Below are 17,295 nucleotides of genomic sequence, written 5' to 3'. Positions count from 1 at the left end.
AAGTTGACATCTGCAAGGCTGCCACATGGATGTCCTTGCACGCCTTCTCTGCCCTTTACTGTCTAGACCAGCAGATGCAGCGCTGGGAGTGGCGTATTGGCTTATTCCACACGAGAGAACCCCTCACGGCTGTCCATGGTAAGACCGGTTGGGTGAACTCCGAATCACGGGCAAATGCCTGTGTGCCAAGTGAAGCACAACCCGGGAGCTGGGGACTCCCAGACAGCATGGCTAATTCAGCCCTGCTATCGAAGGGAAAAAGCAAGTTTGTTTACCGTAAATGGTGTTTCCGTCGATAGCAGGATGAATTAGCCATGCGTACCCACCCCACTCCCTGGACAGCCTGGGATGGAGTGGGGGGAAGAATTGCATTCCAAACTTCTCTCTGCTATATTACAGACTGAGGAGACAGAGGGCGCTAATCCGCATGGGAAGACGTGCGCAGCTGTACAGAGCAAAGCTTGACCTTGCAGGCAGCTAATGCCTAGAACTGGCAGGGGCTGCACCAGCAGGGGAGGGCAGGAGGTACAACTTAAATGTGCAGAGGCCGGCCAGATACAAGATAGGAGGAACAGCAACACAAGCTTCCAGGCGGGGAGGAACTTGGTTAGAAGGAAGCTGCACGGTCAGGCTGATGCAATACCATGCGCTGCAGCCAGCGTGTGCACAGCTCAACATACGATTGGACGTGCGTTTTGGACATGCGTCCATAACTCCTGATGCAAAATGGGGATTAACGCGTCCAAACGTACATCCAGTTGAGTGCGAGGCTAGTAGCGTTTATCATATGTAAAGTACATGTAGATGAGGCTATTAGCTAATCCCTGTGATGCAAAAAATTTCCCACACGGCCAATGCGCCCTTGCAACGTGGCAAATTTTACGCCTGGCGTATTGATCTGCCACGCTCAAGGGCTCATTTAAAAAAACAAATTTTCTGCTTTGTGTGATCCCTCCTGCTAGTATCATCGCAATGATAAGTAGGAGGGACCACAGAAGGTCAAGTAAAAAAAAAAAAATTCTGGGTGCCCAGACCAGGCTGTGTGTATTGTGCCGGTATTGGGAGAAAACGGACGCTTGTATTGAGCAGCAAAACGGATGAATGCAGCACAGCAGCATCTTTTGCTTTGGGCGGAAGAGAGGGACAGAGGCGTCATTCTGTTTGGAGCTGGAAAAGATAACCTGAAACAAGAGTATTGAGCTGAGGGAGGGAGGAATGGGGCAGAGCATTGAGCTGGGGGTGGGGGCATGGGGCAGGGAGCAAACTGGGCAGGGCATAGAGCTGGGAGAGGGGTCATGAGGCAGGGAGCAAACTGAGTGGGGCATTGAGGAAAGGGAGAGAGCAGGGGGCAAACTGGGCAGGCATTGAGCGGAAGGAGAGGGGCACGAGGCAGGAACAAACTGGGCAGGGTATTGAGTGGAGGGAGGGAAGGAGGGGGCAGGGAGCAAACTGGACATTTAGCTGAGAGAGGGGTTGAGCCCTGGGTATGGAGGGAGTAAGCTGGGAGTTGGGGCAGGGTGGTTGAGTGAGATGAGTTTGAGCCTGGGGAGCAGAAATGTTGGTGGGTGGGAGGGGCTGTGGGGTGTTTCAAGCAGGGTTGGATTTAAAAGTAAGGTGCCCATAGGCGGAGAACCAGGGGTGGAAGATCTTGTCCCCAGAAATCCAACTGTAGCAGGGGGAGTCGCAATGTGTGGGAACGTGCCTGTGTTGCCTATGCCTGATGTAATTTTACAGTACTCCTGGGAGAATTCTGCATCTTTGAGTAGTAAATCAAATATAATTTAAAAAATGAGTAATTACTTAAATGGAATGATTGTATTGTGCTTTGATTTTAAAATGTTGGTTATGCACTGAATGTGCTGGAGGCTGGCTGTGAGCTGGTAACATTTATAAATTGTATTTTGTGATCAACTACTCTGTATTTGGTGATGGCCTCTCTGTGTTCTGCAAGTGTGATGGAGGTGAGCTGATATATTCTGCTCGTGCATAGGGATCTGTAACAGTCTTGTGTTTTCCAGTGTAATCTTTTGAAGTGCTGCCCTTTCATAGGTAGATTTGTTGCAATGGGAATCCTGCGAGTTTGTATTGCTGTTTATTATATGGCAGGTTTGAGGTTTGCTGCCTGTGCCCGGAGTGTCTTCTTTTTGCAGGATTTTGTATTATTTCACAATGTCAACGTGCCTAGTAGTGGAGGGAGTTTGTATTTGAATACCTTTCTTTTTTTTTTTTTTAATGGTGAGTTGTACAGGAGTGAAATATTCTGCACTGCCCCTTTGCTTTTCTATTGTATGTTTGGTTATTGGAAAAATGCTTAAACTTAAGTATTAGAAAACCGAATCGGGCAGGGGGATGGGGCAGCACAATCGTTTGCACGGGGTGGGGAGATGGAGGGGGGGGGGGGGGAGGAGCGACATAGCACAATCATTGATTGCGCAGGGCAGCAAAAGTCTAGCACAGGTGCCCTATTCAGAACCGGCCTGTATTGGGCTAGGATACCATTAACCTTCATTAACAAAAATGATTTTGTTTTCTCCCTCTTTTTTTTTTTTTTTTAGATTCTGCTCCCCATTTCTCCCCCTTTCCCCCTATATCAGTCCACGTGTCACAGGGAGAATCCTATGCTGGGGACCACAAACTGCACAGCCCTCCTAATGGACGCCGTGCCGTTCCTAGATATCGCCATTGCACAATAACTGCGACTCTCTCCCCATCTGTAGCATCCCTGGCCAGCCTGGGGAGCAGAAAACCTGATCCAGTAATTGAACTGGAGTACTCCAGATGGCAGTGTATAGCAGTGAGCCCCTGGGGAAGCCCAATCTCTTCTCTTAAAGCACTATTATGTTCATTTCCACAGTAGGCCCTGGCAAGAGTTTAATAGGGTAAGAATTTTTTCTTGCAGTCAGTTTTCTTTAACTCTTGCTCGAGTCTGAATATTTGGGCAGGACGGTTCAGATTTGTATCACAGTAAGAGAGACTAATGAAAATCTTTATGACTTAGCAGAAAACCTTAGTTGTCATGTTTATGATTATTTTCTTTCTCTTGGAGTTTGTTTCCCTACCACTATGTGCTTAAGGAACAAATACTCCGAGCTGGGTATGTAACGCCCATGGTGATGTCAGAGTCTTCTGTGAGACATCTCCGGGTGGGGAATGGAGGCCAGTCTATCGTGCCATAAGCATCACACTACCCACAGTACTTATTGGTATGTGAATTAATAGAACAGGAATTGACTGTAGGACAAGATGTAAAACCAAGAGGAGGAGGCACAGGCCATGAAACAGACAAGGTGATAATTTGTGGAAGGGAGAAAGGGGAAAAACGTGTAGTACTGTGGCTTTAAATCTCATCTCATCATTATCAAGGTCTTAAGCAAAGCACATTATATTCCAGTCTGTCTTCCCTGAATGTGGAGATAATTACTACTAGGCACACATTTATGGCACTAAAGAGCCCTTTAGAAGGCTGAATGCACATCATAATTTTAATCAGTGTGTTTGTGTGAAAAGGCAGCACATCTTTCTGATTTATCCTGTGTCATGTATTGTAACTTTTTTGTTCCTTTACTGGGTTAGATACATGAACATGTGCACAAGTTTCTTCAAAAGAAAGCAAAAATAGAAACCTGGAAATGCAACAGCCATTAAGAGATTAGATTTTGCAGTCTTGCTGTAGAATTTTCAGCAGAAAAGTGAGTTTATGCATAGGGGGATTACTGTAATATAAAGTTGTCAACACTAGCTTTGCTGTGTTTACCTGTTACAACCTGTTGCATGGTACATGTACTCCTCCTCTCAGGGCATAGTTTGTCTTCTGCCTCTATTGCCCCTCTATTTCTTCCATGACCAGGAGTGACATGAGTCACAGGTTCAAATTTTTATGATGTACGGATTTATATTGTAAAGTGCTTGGATGTGCATTTGATAAGCAGTATAAGAAGACACACTTTATGATTGATAGCAGACATATCTTTGACCTATGTGGAATAGAAGAATCACTGGGAAGCCCACAGGGAATAGTAGCACAACTGGGAAACACAAACAGACAAAGGGAAGTCACTGGAGGGCCTAGACAAGACAAAACAGGACACAGAAACGGGAAGACAGGATATTCCCAAACAAGACAAGGCAAGGAGCACAGGCAAGAGACAAGATAAGGCAGGGCACACAGGCTTCTAGAAGGCCTGAACAGGGCAGGAGCTATACCCAGAAAAAGGGCAAGGTTAAACAGGCAAATTTCAAGAACAAAGAAAAAGGGCAAGGTTATAATAAGAACATTAGCTATGTCATACTTGGTCAGACCAAAGGACCATCAAGCCCCGTATCCTGTTTCCAACAGTGGCCAATCCAAGTCACAAGTATTTGGCAAGTGCATTAAATAAATCACAAGCTACTTACTATTGCTTATTAATTAATAGCAGTTTATGGATTTTTCCTCTAGGAACTTATCCAAACCTTTTTTTAAACCCAGTTACACTAACTGCTTTAACCACATCCTCTAGCAGTGAATTCCAGAACTTAACTATGCGCTGAGTTAAAAAGAATTTTCTTAGATTTGTTTTAAATGAGTTACTTGCTAACTTCATGGAGTGCCCCCTGGTCCTTCTATTATCTGAGAGAGTAAATAACCAATTTACATTAAGTTCAAGTTCTTTCATGATTTTGTAGACCTATCATATCCTTCCTCAGTTGTCTCTTCTCCAAACTGAACAGCCCTAACTTCTTTAGCCTTTCCTCATAGGGCAGTCGTCCATGCCCCTTATTTTGGTTGACCTTCTCTGCACTTTCTCCAGTGGAACTATATCTTTTTTGAGTTGCGGTGACCAGAATTGCACACAGTATTCAAGGTGCAGTCTCACCATGGAGCGATAAAGGCATTATGACATTTTCTGTTTTATTTGCCATTCCCTTCCTAATAATTCCTAACATTCTGTTTGCTTTTTTGACTGCCGCAGCACACTGAACCGACGATTTCAATGTGTTATCCACTATGACACCTAGATCTCTTTCTTGGGTGGTAGCTCCTAAGATAGAACCTAACATTGTGTAACTACAGCAAATGTTTGGGCACCCTGCCAATTGATCATTGCTTTTTTTTTTTTTTTTTTTTTTTTAGTTGTGAAGGCCTCAAAGGTTGATTGACTAATTAGACCTCCAATTAATCAGGTGAAGGCAATTCCATGGTTGATCAGATATTCTGACTCTCATAACCTCTTGAGTTGTCATGATTGTTCTGTCTACTTTCTGTTACAATGGGCTCCTTTAAGTAGCAGCTGTCTGAGTATTTTAAAATGAATATAATTTACTCTTAAAAGGGAAAGCAATGATGATAAAAAAAAAAAAAAGCTTCCAGCTAGCAATTTCAACATTGTTTAAAAAACAGAAGTTACTTGGAACTCCTTAATTCTAGACAAGATCTGGAAGACCAAGAAAAATCTGGTAGAACTACTTAACAACTGGTCAGACCCTACGAAATGGAACCCACAGATGACTGCAAATGACCTGCTGTAAAGTTGAGCTGACGAGTAGTTGTCTACAGCAGTGGTTCTCAAAATATTTTCAGTCGGGACACACTGAACACATGACCGTCACGGGGCTAAATGTAAACATATACTCTGTATCTACGGGATCCACCCTGACCCCCCAACAGTGGGTGCAGAACAGAACTAGGACATTCCCCTTTCAATTTACCATGCAAAAAAGATATTTCTGGTGTCATCTCAGTAACAGCAACATAAACACTCTCTCCTACCAGGTGCAGTAGCCCTCCTTATGAAAAAACAGTAATTTACTACCAATACATGTCCTATTGAGAAAACACAACAAATAATATTGATACAAATGCCTACATGCTAGTAAAATACTTCACATCGATCACACACATAGAATCGACCTTCACCAAGTACAGAAAGACCGCAAATTACAAATATGGAGACAAACTGGAATGGAGATCAAAAAAAGCCACTCTGCATGCAGTGCAAAACTGAAGAAATGGAAACAGAAATATAGCACCTAATAGACTCCCAGGATCTGCAATAATGCACACAAACTAATGCGCAAGAAGTTACACCTGCATTATGGAACTCATTCAAACAGTAACAACCCTACCTATGAAAAGGCAACACTACAAATATTTAACCAGGCCCTAAACACCATACACCTCCTATGAGGAAAACAGAACAAGCTAAGCTGCTATAGATCCCTACACAGAAACTACAAGCTTGCAGAATACCTTTACCTAGGTCACACACGCAGAACACAGATAGACCCTCACCAGATACAAAATAAAGTGACCATCAAGTTAATGATTTTATTTTCCCATTGTTGCACTGCATACACTCAGTCTGGCTTCTTGCTGTTTCCAGTTCAGTTTTTGTCTCCACATTTGTATTTATACATTTCTCTAGTAATATAAAATAATAATTCTAAAACTAGAATAATAAATATAAAATAGCTGATAAATTGAATAATATCCGATCATTAAAAGCGTACAAAATTATTAAAAATTCCCTAAACACCAATAAAATATTTCAAACAGCAGACACATTACATAATACCCAATAATTAAAATGGCAGTCAATCGAGAAAGATAAACTTAAAAAGCCACCTTTACTTACTCTCACTGGCAACTCTCCTAGTCCTTTCCCTTGTTGGTCTTAGCACACACCAGAAGCAGCAATGGCTGCTGAAGCTCTGTTATGACGCTCCTCTTCCTTAGGGTCCATGACTTGTCTATCTCACACACACCAGTCACCTCCCTGACCAATCTCTCTTTCTCTCACACACATACTAGTCACACCCCTGACCGATCTCATTCTCTCACATACACCAGTCACCTACCTGACCAATCTCTCTCATGCACACACCAGTCACCTCCCTGACCAGTCTCTTGCTTTCACGCATTTTTTCTCTCTTACACACACAGTCTCAATCACACATATTCTCTCACATACTTACACATGCTGGCTCGCTCTGTCTCACTCACTCACCCCCACCCCAAATGGCAGCTATTGTACACGGCAGCTGGTATTCTACTATTAAAGCAGTCATGATAAGTTGAGAACTGCAGCAGGAGTGACTTCACTTGGTTGCAGCTCCATCACTGCTCTCTACATTAATGGTGGGGGTGGAAGGGAAATAGAACCAAAGAGCTAAGAGAAACAGATAAGTATGAGAAAAAAATGTGAAGCTTGCTGGGCAGACTGGATGGGCCGTTTGGTCTTCTTCTGCCGTCATTTCTATGTTTCTATGTTTCTATATGTTTCCCCTGGCCCCGCAGCAGTAAGAAGGCAACACTCAGCTGTTTGCCTGTGCTGTGATCATCGCAGCACAGACTAGTCAGCTGAGAATGTGGCTGCTGGGATTTCCTGCCATGTGGCTATTTGGGAAATCTGTCGAGTAGCCATGATGTGCAAGGGCTGTGGAAGTCAGTGACCGTCTCTCTCTGTGGGCCATTGTTGGTTGCACGGGCGAGTGGCCAAGAGCAGAAAGGCCGCGATTCTAGCTACAGGAGACAGGGGAATTCCCGTGGTACAGAGGATGCAGGGAGGAGGGTTTGAGAATAGCGGCTGTAGGCTAAGTGCATCCATAAAACTCCACTCACCAAACCGAAATCTCTGTTCAGCTAACAAAGGTCTTTTAAAAATTCCACCAGCTCGTCACAAGCTTACCTCAACTCGGAAGAGAGCCACATCCCTAGGAAGCCCCGAACTATGGAACTCCCTCCCAACCGAACTGAGAACACAACAAAATATAAAAACCTTCAAAAAAGAACTAAAAACTTGGATGTTCACCAAAGCCTACCAAAACACCCTGTGACTCCCTCCCTATTGGTCCTCAAAAACATGCAGACCCAATCCAAAACATGTAATTTAACCTGCACTATTTACAACCAAGCTATGTTTATATCGAATAAGATAACTGTTAACAAGTGTATGAATTTAACAAGCCTATGAATTTTTGAACACTCTGTTAAACATTGAAACTCTGAAAACCGTTGTGATGACGAAACCGAATGACGGTATATAAAACTTGATAGATAAATAAATAAAAGAACACTTTCCCTAACTGTTAAGCAAGGCTGTGGTTCTATTATTTGTTGAGGTTGTATAGAAGCCAGTGTCAAAGGAAATATTGTGTGGATGGAGAAATTTAAGCTGAAAAGAGGGTAGATATTACAACAAGACAATGATCCAAAACACGTATCAAAATCAGGCATGAAGTTACTGTATTTTTCGCTCCATAATACGCACCTAATCATAAGACGCACCTAGGATTCAGAGGGGGAAAATTAAAAAAAAACAAAAAACATGGTGTGCTAAACCTGCTCTGTTCCTGGGCGTCTGTGCATCTTATGGAGCAAATTAGGGGAGTGCATAAACATTTTTTTTGTCCCCATTTTGTTTTCAGGTCTGGGGAGGGCCATTTCGGTCCACTCCCAGATCAGAAAACTTGTATCATTCTCTTTCTGTAGGAAACCCCCCAATCCCAACCCTTTAAATTTAATTACTACAACCCCCCAACCCTCCTGATTCCCCCCCCCCCCCCCCAAAACCTCTAAAAGTCCCTGGTGGTCCAGCGGGGGTCCGGGAGCGATCTTCTGAACTTGGGCCGTCGGCTGCCAGTAATCAAAATGGTGCCGACGGCCTTTTGCCCTTACTATGTCACAGGGGCCAACCAATAGCACCGGTAGCCCCTGTGACATAGTAAAGGCAAAGGGCCGTCGGCGCCATTTTGATTACTGGCAGCTGACGGCCCAAGTGCAGGAGATCGCTCCCGGACCCCTGCTGGAACACCAGGGACTTTTGGAGGTCTTGGGGAGGTCGGGGGGGGGGGGGAGTTGTAGTTAGGTTTTTTTTTTGTTTTTTTTTTAATATTTGCTCCATCAGACGCACAGACATTTTCCTCCCACTTTTGGGGGGAAAAAAAGTGTGTCATATGGAGCGAAAAATACGGTACTTGTAAGAAGGAAATATGAAGGTTTTGAATGGCCTTCACAGTCCCTGGACAGAAAATAAGTGGGGAATGGTGAATAAAACGGAGAATGTCATAATGTCTCTGTATCGTGAGACCGCATCTTGAATATTGTGTGCAGTTCTGGTCACTGCATCTCAAAAAAGATATAGTTGCACTGGAGAAGGTACAGAGAAGGGCAACCAAAATGATAAAGGGAATGGAATGGCTCCCCTATAAGCAAAGGCTAAAGAGGTTAGGGTTGTTCTGCTTGGAGAAGAAATGTCCAAGGTGAGATATGATAAGAGGTCTGTAAAATCATGAGAGGATTAGAACGGGTAAATGTGAATCTGTTATTTCTCCTAGGGCAAGCAGGATGGTAGTCCTCACATGTGGGTGACATCAGATGGAGCCCGGCACGGAAAAGTTCTGTCAAAGTTTCTAGAACTTTGACCAAGCGCACTGAGCATGCTCAGCATGCCACTATCCACGTGTCTACGTGGGATCCCTCTTCAATCTCTCTTATTCTGTTGAGCGTTTGTTTCACGGAGGTGTAGCTCAAGCTTTTTCTACTTTGGAAAACCTCCATTTGAGTCTTTCTTGGTTTTCTTCTCTCGCAGGGTCTCTCTATCATTCTCTGGCCCTTAATTAGAAGGCGTCGTGGTGAGTACCCGTTCTCTGCGGTTGATTACCGACTGTGCCATCTTACGGTGGTCGCCGGCCATTGACCTCTTGTTGATCTCACTTTTTCGATGGTGTCATCTGGGTTCCACTGCTGCCCCCAATGCCCCTAGACTATGTCCCTCACAGACCCCCATGAGGTCTGTATTTTGTGCCTGTGGGCATTGCACAATGTGCACGGCTATTCTTTTTGTGCTTAGATAACTCCCAAGGGTTGCCGTGTACGCCTTGATAAGATGGAGAAATAGTTTGGGCTCAAGAAGTCTGAGCCCTCGACCTCAGCATTGGGACATCAACTCTTATGGGCAAGGAGGACCCTGTAAGTACCGGTCCTGTCCTGCCATTTCCTCTCCTGGTTCCCAGGTCAAGTTAGGGGCTGGGGATTTGCCCATGTTTATTTCTTGCCATTCTAGATCTGGTTCATCGCCATTGTGCTCTGCGCCGGGGAAAGACCAGGCTGAGTATCATGGGAAAGTGAGGAAGCACCGTCATCAGTTATCTTCCTCCCATGACTCCAAGCTCAGGAAGGTATTGTCAGAGACACCACCGAAGTGGCCCTGCACAGACGAAGCATCGACCTCCGTCGAAGCTAAGGGCCCGAGGTGATCCCCCACCGATTCCAGTGCCGGGCACCAGTCTCCCTCAGGGCTCCAAGGGAGACCGGATTCCGCCGCCTCAAGCTATCCTGTCATTACCAGCATTTGAGGAGGAGTTAGAGTGCAGGGTGCGGTTGGCGGTTGGATGAGCCCTACAAGGCATCAAGCTGCTTGCCCCATTGGGGCCACCACCGCCCCAGGAGCCTGTGCCATCTGTTTTGGCACCATTGCTGGAGCATCTGGATTCGCTCCTCAGTGTAATAAAAACGTAACCAGTGCCGATGCCCCGAGAGCCTTTGATGTATCCGGGGATACCGGTGCAACCACGATAGGAAACCATTCCCATTGCTGTTTCCTCGGACGAGGGAAGGCCAGTGATTATTCCTCCACGTCTGCTGTGCACTGAACGGCTGGGTTCATCGACACCATCGATGCTTCTGGTGTTCTTGGGGCTGTCTGTGCCTTCGGGGCCCCCAAGGCCATGCTTTGGGCTCCTCCACCGGTGTCACCAGGTGATCTGAGTGAGGAGGTTGCCCCCTGTGACTCATGGGAAGACTAGCTTTCCTAGTCTTCTGCAGCAGAATCTGTGGATCTACTTTCTGAGCCGTCCACACTGGAGGAGAGACGCTGCTGTCCTTCAGAGGACCTGACGTTTGCTGGTTTGTCCGGGCCATGGTGAAGTTGGTAGCCTTCCAGCTCCTGATGGAAAAAGACTCCAGGCACAAGATGCTGGACTTTCTTCAATTCATGGATGCTCCCAAGGAAGTGGTAGCAGTCCTGGTCCACGACATTTTCAAGGAACTGTCCACCTCAGGGAACCCCCAATTTCAGTTTCTCCGGTTAACCGGAAGACAGACGCTGTATATCTAGTTGAGCTTTTGAGCAGCGTCAGCTTCCTCACCAGTTTGGGGTGGTGGAGTCCGCCATAGATAAGGCTAAGAGGTCCCGCACCAATGCCTCTGCTCCTCCTCCAGGACGTGAACACAGGGCCCTAGATGTCCTGGGGCATAAGGTTTTCCAGGGCTCCATGTTGGCGGCTTGCACAGCCTGCTACCAGCTGTATATGAGCCAGTACTCCAGAAACCTCTAGAAGCAGGTTCAGGATCTGGTGGGACCGCCTTCCACAACAGCTGCGGAAGGATTTCCTGAAGGTTGTGCAGCAGGGTTTTGAATGCGACTAGCATGAAGTGCAGTCCGCATATGACATCTTTGAGACGGCAGCCAGAGCAGCTGCAGTGGGCATTGGTGTCCATTGTATGGCCTGATTACAAGCCTCTGACCTCCAGCTGGAGATTCAGGACTGTATCGCGGACTTGCCTTGCACCAGAGAAAATCTCTTTGGTGATAAGGTAAAGGAAGCGGTAGTCTAGCTGAAAGATCATCATGAAAAACCCTGCAACACTTTTCAACTAGCACTTCTGACTTTCAATCCTTGGGCAAAAAGTCTTCTAGGCAGGGGTCTCTGCTCCCTTTTTACCAGCCAAGGAAGGTACTACCTTCCTGCCAGTAGGGTGCAGTCTCAACAGCCTGGACCGAGGTCTTGCCCTAGACAGGTGCGCACCCCTAGGTCTCAGTCAGCACCTCACCCTAGCCCTGCCACAGGGTTTTGGCTGGCTGCAAGGGAGCTTAAGCCACACACCCTTGCCTGCGACAGCGGACCCTCCGGTCGGGGGATGGCTGCGGTCTTTTGTGGACCGGTGGACGACGGTCATCACCGACCAATGGGTCCTTTCCATCGTCTGGCGGAGGTTACCGTTTGTATTTCTAGGAGTTTCCTCCGGACTCTTCCCCATGCCCCTCTTGGGAGTCTTCAGTAGATCTCTGCCCTCTTTAATGGCCAGGGCGGTTGATCCCATTCCATCCACTCAGTGGGGAAATGGCTTCTACTGGTATTTCCTTATTCCAGAGAGAACAGAGGGCCTTAGCCCAATCCTGGACTTGAACAAATTCCTCAGGCGGGAAAATTAAGCTCTGGAATTAATTGCCGGAGGGTGGTTAGTGTGGCTGGATTTAAAAAAGGTTTGGGTATGTTCCTGGAGGAGAAAGCAATAAACTGCTATTAATTAAGTTAACTTAGGGAATAACCACTGCTATTATTGGTATTAGGGAGGGTCTGACCCAGTGTGGCATTTCTTAGCAGCATGGGATCTATTTAATATATGGGTAGTTGCCAGGTACTTGTAACCTGGGTTGGCCACTGTTGGAGACAGGATACTGGGCTTGATGGACCCTTGGTCTGATCCAGTATAGTAGCTTCTTATTTTCTTAACTCATCTTTGTTTCGTACTTCTAAACAATGTGATACCATAGAATACAGTCCTAATGTATATTTTTCTACCAACTCCTCATCTAAAAATCCTTCTATAAGTTATGAAAAGACAAAGGGGAAATGATTCTAATAGCCCTTTTTTTGGTCCCTACAAGTATGGCTTCAAAGATTAGCAATGGATCAATCAATTCATCTTCCAAAATTTCCAGATCCCCTAATTCAGTTAGGAAACACTGTCCTTACTATCTCTAGCCCTAAAGGTCTTGATAATGAAAGTAAAATAGTAATGGCCTTGCCCTTTCCTATTTAGGTAATGCAAGTCATTATGGCAGCTAAAAACCAGCAGCTAGACAATCTTATAATTTTAAAAGGAAAAAATTTGCTTTAGTGTTACTCAAGAACGAGGATTCATTCTCCTGTAATGTATCGGCATTGCTTCAGTGCCTCTTAGCCCTGTCAAATAATGGGTTAAAGTCAAATCCAGTCAGAGTACATCTAAGTGCCATTGTTGCATGCTGTTGCCTTTCAAGGAAGTACCTATATCTCAACATCCAATTGTCTAGATTTATTAAAGGTCTCTCCCATTTGAAGTCTCTAATTAGGGCTTCTGCAACCCAATGAAGCAAATGTAGTCTTAGGTAATGAAGCCATGCTTAAATACAGTAGAGCCTTTGGCATTTATAGAGACTCCTTTCTCTTCCTTTTAGCAGTAACATTGTCACATAGAATTGGTGAGCTCCTTTCACACAAATTTTCCATAATAAATTAATATTGAGAACGCATCCAGAATTCCAGCCTAAGGCAGTATCACAATTTCATTTTAACCAATCAATGATCTACCTACATTTTCCCCAAAATTGCATTCATCATTAGCAGAACAAAATGTGAACCTTGAACTACAGAGGAGTGTTACTTTTCTTTTGTGTAGAACAGAATCCATTAGAAAACCTTCCCAGTTGTTTATTTCATATGATACAAAAAGCCAGATCTCTTATTTAAAAAACAAAAAACAAAAATGGAAACAAAAAACCTTTCTCTTCTTGGCTATCCCAGTGCATTTCATACTGGTACTTCAGAGCTGGTATTCTATCTACTCTTGCAAAGTGTAAAAGCTCTCCAAGTAAGATCTACTGCAACCTCAGCACTCTGCTTTGAGTGATTCTCATATTTAGAAAGGCAGGAAAGAAATCCAAGTAATAAATAATAAATATCTGGGTCAAGCTACCCTTCTAGACATTTGTAAAGCAGCTACTTGGAAGTTTATCCATACTTTCACAATACTAGTTAGACCAGGATTCCTATAAAGATGATAGTTTTCACCAAGCAGTTCCTCAACACTTATTTAGTTATTAGGTTCAGCTTCCCTCTTTTGTCTTTCACAGGTTGCGCAAAAAAAAATAAAAATAATAATTTTTCAGCAGCCTTTAGCTAGGAAATGCCCATTTGTGTTGCTGTTTGTGTTATGCTTATTCTCAGAGAAAGCAAAGTTGCATACCTGTAACAGGTGTTCTCTATGGATAGCAGAACAAATCAGCCATACAATCTCTCCCACCTCCCTGAAGTTGAAGCTAAAACTTGGGAGAGGCTGAAATGGCTCGAGTGATATCAGCAGCGCAGGAATTCCCGCACATGCTGTAAAAGGCTTTTTAGTCACCAAGAAAGAGTTTTTTTCTGTTCTCTTCCCATGTTGGCACCTTTGTATGATGTCATCCACTTGTGTGGCTAATTTGTTCTGCTGTCCATGAAGAATACCTGTTACAGGTAAGCAGCTTTACTTTATTTATTATTTTCAAATTAGAATCTTTGATAACATCTTTAGAAGAAATATGTACATATTAAGGAAACTAAATAAATACATTACAACCAATATATATAAAGAAAAAAGAAAAACCATTAATGTGCATTCAAATAAACAGTCCTTTAATTAGGGGAAACAATACACAATCTAAAAGAAAAAAACAACTTGCAATTCTAAAGTAATTACTGTCTGGGAAAAGAGCCAAGAAATTCCCAGACACACTCTAGTTTTTATATTTTATTTCATTCATTCATTTATTTATTTATTTTTACAAAAAAATGCAGAGAAATAATGAATTGTAACTTTGAAAATGTACTTTAAGAGCATACTGGTTTGCAATAAACATCTGTCTGGAACAATCTGTGTAGGTGTTATTTGTAATCCATACACATCTGCTGACTTTTTAGGTGTCAAATACTTTTGCAAGCCACTGTAGATGAATAAACATTATTCCTAGCTAATTGGCTGGCCAAACTCTCATACAACTGGTGTAGAGATAAGATTCAGTGGATTCAAAGGCAGTTCTAGCTAAGCTGGCTACATGAAATAGAAGTAGTAAAGTCCCAGCTACATTACAAATATACTTTTGCAAAATGGCAACTCTCTTATTATGCAAGCTTGCAACTTTAGCAACCTGCGTTTATGGAACATACATAGAATGTATAATCTAAACTTAGATTATTCTCAGGAGCTAAGATAACTCTGGTTGCTGTGACATATTTATCTAGAAATAATAAGTGTTTTGGGTCTTGCTGAAGGATTTTCACCACTCAGCATAATTTATCCTAGCTGTTCCAGTCCTTCATTTCACTTATTTGTAATTAACCCTCGCAGGCCTCTGCAGAGGGATTCCTATACACATCAGTCAAGCAATCGTAAGTTCTTTCCAAAACCATATGTGCACAAAGGAGAGTAGAATCTTCACCCCCTTGGCCTTAGTGTATAAGATACAGAGGACTCTACTTCACTGTCAAGCTTTTCGGTTAAGTGTGTCCTTCAGTCCCAACAGGATGGAAAGGGCAATAGCCAAAAGAGCTCTTTCAAATTTGCTAGCACACTGGCTGGATTACAGTTTAAAGACTCTGAAGGTTCATAAAGTAGGAGTCGTGGCAATCTCAGTGGCTCAAAAAGGCCACCTTAATTGAAAATATCTGCATTGCAGCTACTTGGTCATCTGTTCAGATCTTCATGTCCCACTGCCCTCCTAACAGTATGTCCCAAAGAGACGGTATCTTTGAACAAACAGTTCTGCACATCCTGTTCAGAGTCATTCAGTTTATCCACACGGCAGCCCTCAGCTTAGGACTCCAATAGTCATGGCTGATTTAATCCTGCTGTTCGGAGAAAGCAAGGCTGCTTACCTATAAAGTCCCTGTAGAAAGCAGGATAAATCGGCCATTTGTTACTTGCCTACCTCTCTGGAGAGTTTACTACAATGCTTAAGCTCTGGAAAAGACTGAGGAGTTCATGAGGTAGCAGCCGTGCACAGGGCTTTTTGCGCATGCTCAAACATTTCTGAGCTCTGAGAGCTGGGTTGTTGGTGCCATGTGATATCACTCACTGGTTGTGGCTGATTTTTTCTTGGTGTCTGTGGAGAGCTCCTGTTAAAGTTAAGCAACCTTGCTTTATGCACAGTGTGTGAGAATTTTCTACAATTTGTTTTGAATCCGCTGGTTGTTAGATTGTGTCCCCTTATTTTAGTATTTGAAAGGGTAAATACCCATCCCACACCACACATTGTTTTCTAAACTTGTATCTTCTTTTCCAAGCTAAAAAGTCCTAATCTGTTTAGCCTTTCTTCATAAGAGAGCCATTCATCTCTGTTGTACCTTTTCTCTGTGCCTTTATCAGTTCTGCTTCATCTTTTGTGAGATGGGGTGATCAGATCTGCACGAATCACTCAAGGTGCAGTCACACCATATATCGGTACAGAGCCTTATGATATTTTCTGGGGGGTTTTTTCCCATTTCTTTCCAAATAATTTTTAATGCGTTATTTTCTTTTTTGATCACTGATGCACACTAGCTATACTGTCCACAAGGACTCAGAGGTCATCGTTCTCCTGGGTAGTGATTCCTAATACGGAACCCAGCTTTGTCTACCTATAATTTTTTTTCCCTATACACATCACTTTGCACTTGTCCATATTAAATTTCATTTGCTATTCAGCTGCTCAGTGTCCTAATCTTGCAAGGTCTTTCCATAAGGTCCTCATAGTCCCCTGCTATTTGAATAACTTTGAATAATTTTGTGCCATTGGCACATGTGATTATCTCATTGCCCCCTTTACAAGACCATTTATGAATGTTAAATAGCACAGATTCCAGTACGGATCCTTGCAGCACTTCTCTGTTGATCCTTCTTCATTGGGAAAGCTACTATAATGGGCAATTCTTGTTTGTCTTTCAGTCATGCCTTGTGGGCTCACAGAGTCTGGCTGCAGTTTTGGGTTGTGTCGGACTGTGGGGGGGGGGGGGGGGGTAGTGGCCCTGAAGTGAGCTACATCAGAGGTAGGACCACCAGTGATGTACTGTGAGAGAATGAGTGACTCTGAGGTAGGCTGCACCATTTGCAGCAGCATGGGTAGCATCAGGTGTGCCAGCAGTGGGTTAGGAACTGGGTGGGTTTTGTTGCCGCAGTGGGAAGGTATGGTTTCATGGTGGCAAGTACTACCAGTGTTGGTCATATCGTGCTGCATTGTGCTTTGGATAACAAGCCACAGGACGTAGCATTTGGGGGGGGGGGGGTGTAACGAAAGGAGATTAACGGTGGTTGAAGGACTGGGTGCGGGGGGAGCAACTGCAGCGGATGCTAAGGATCTAATAGGGGAATTGGTGGTGTGAGAGGGGATAGAGTGCCTTGACTTGCAGGGTATGAGGGAATTCACTAGGATGAGAAGGTTAGAGAGAATCAACGCAGTGTACATGTGTGTTGTGGGGAGAGAATCAACGCCAGGGGTGTGCATAAGATTGGCACCAGGCGTGTTGTGTATTTGAGAGTTT

At 44.1% G+C, this 17,295-nt stretch overlaps 1 protein-coding gene across 6 annotated transcripts in view; it reads left to right on the top strand.

The window, feature by feature from the left end:
* The window catches only part of EIF4G3 (eukaryotic translation initiation factor 4 gamma 3), a 523,222-nt gene that overhangs the window by 207,289 nt on the left and 298,638 nt on the right, over positions 1-17,295 (top strand). The window lies entirely within an intron of this gene.

This window comes from Rhinatrema bivittatum, chromosome 15 (genome assembly GCF_901001135.1).
Source record: "Rhinatrema bivittatum chromosome 15, aRhiBiv1.1, whole genome shotgun sequence".
Lineage (NCBI taxonomy): Eukaryota > Metazoa > Chordata > Amphibia > Gymnophiona > Rhinatrematidae > Rhinatrema > Rhinatrema bivittatum.
The sequence above is the reverse complement of the archived record's forward strand: the minus strand, read 5'-3'. Positions and strand labels throughout refer to the sequence as shown.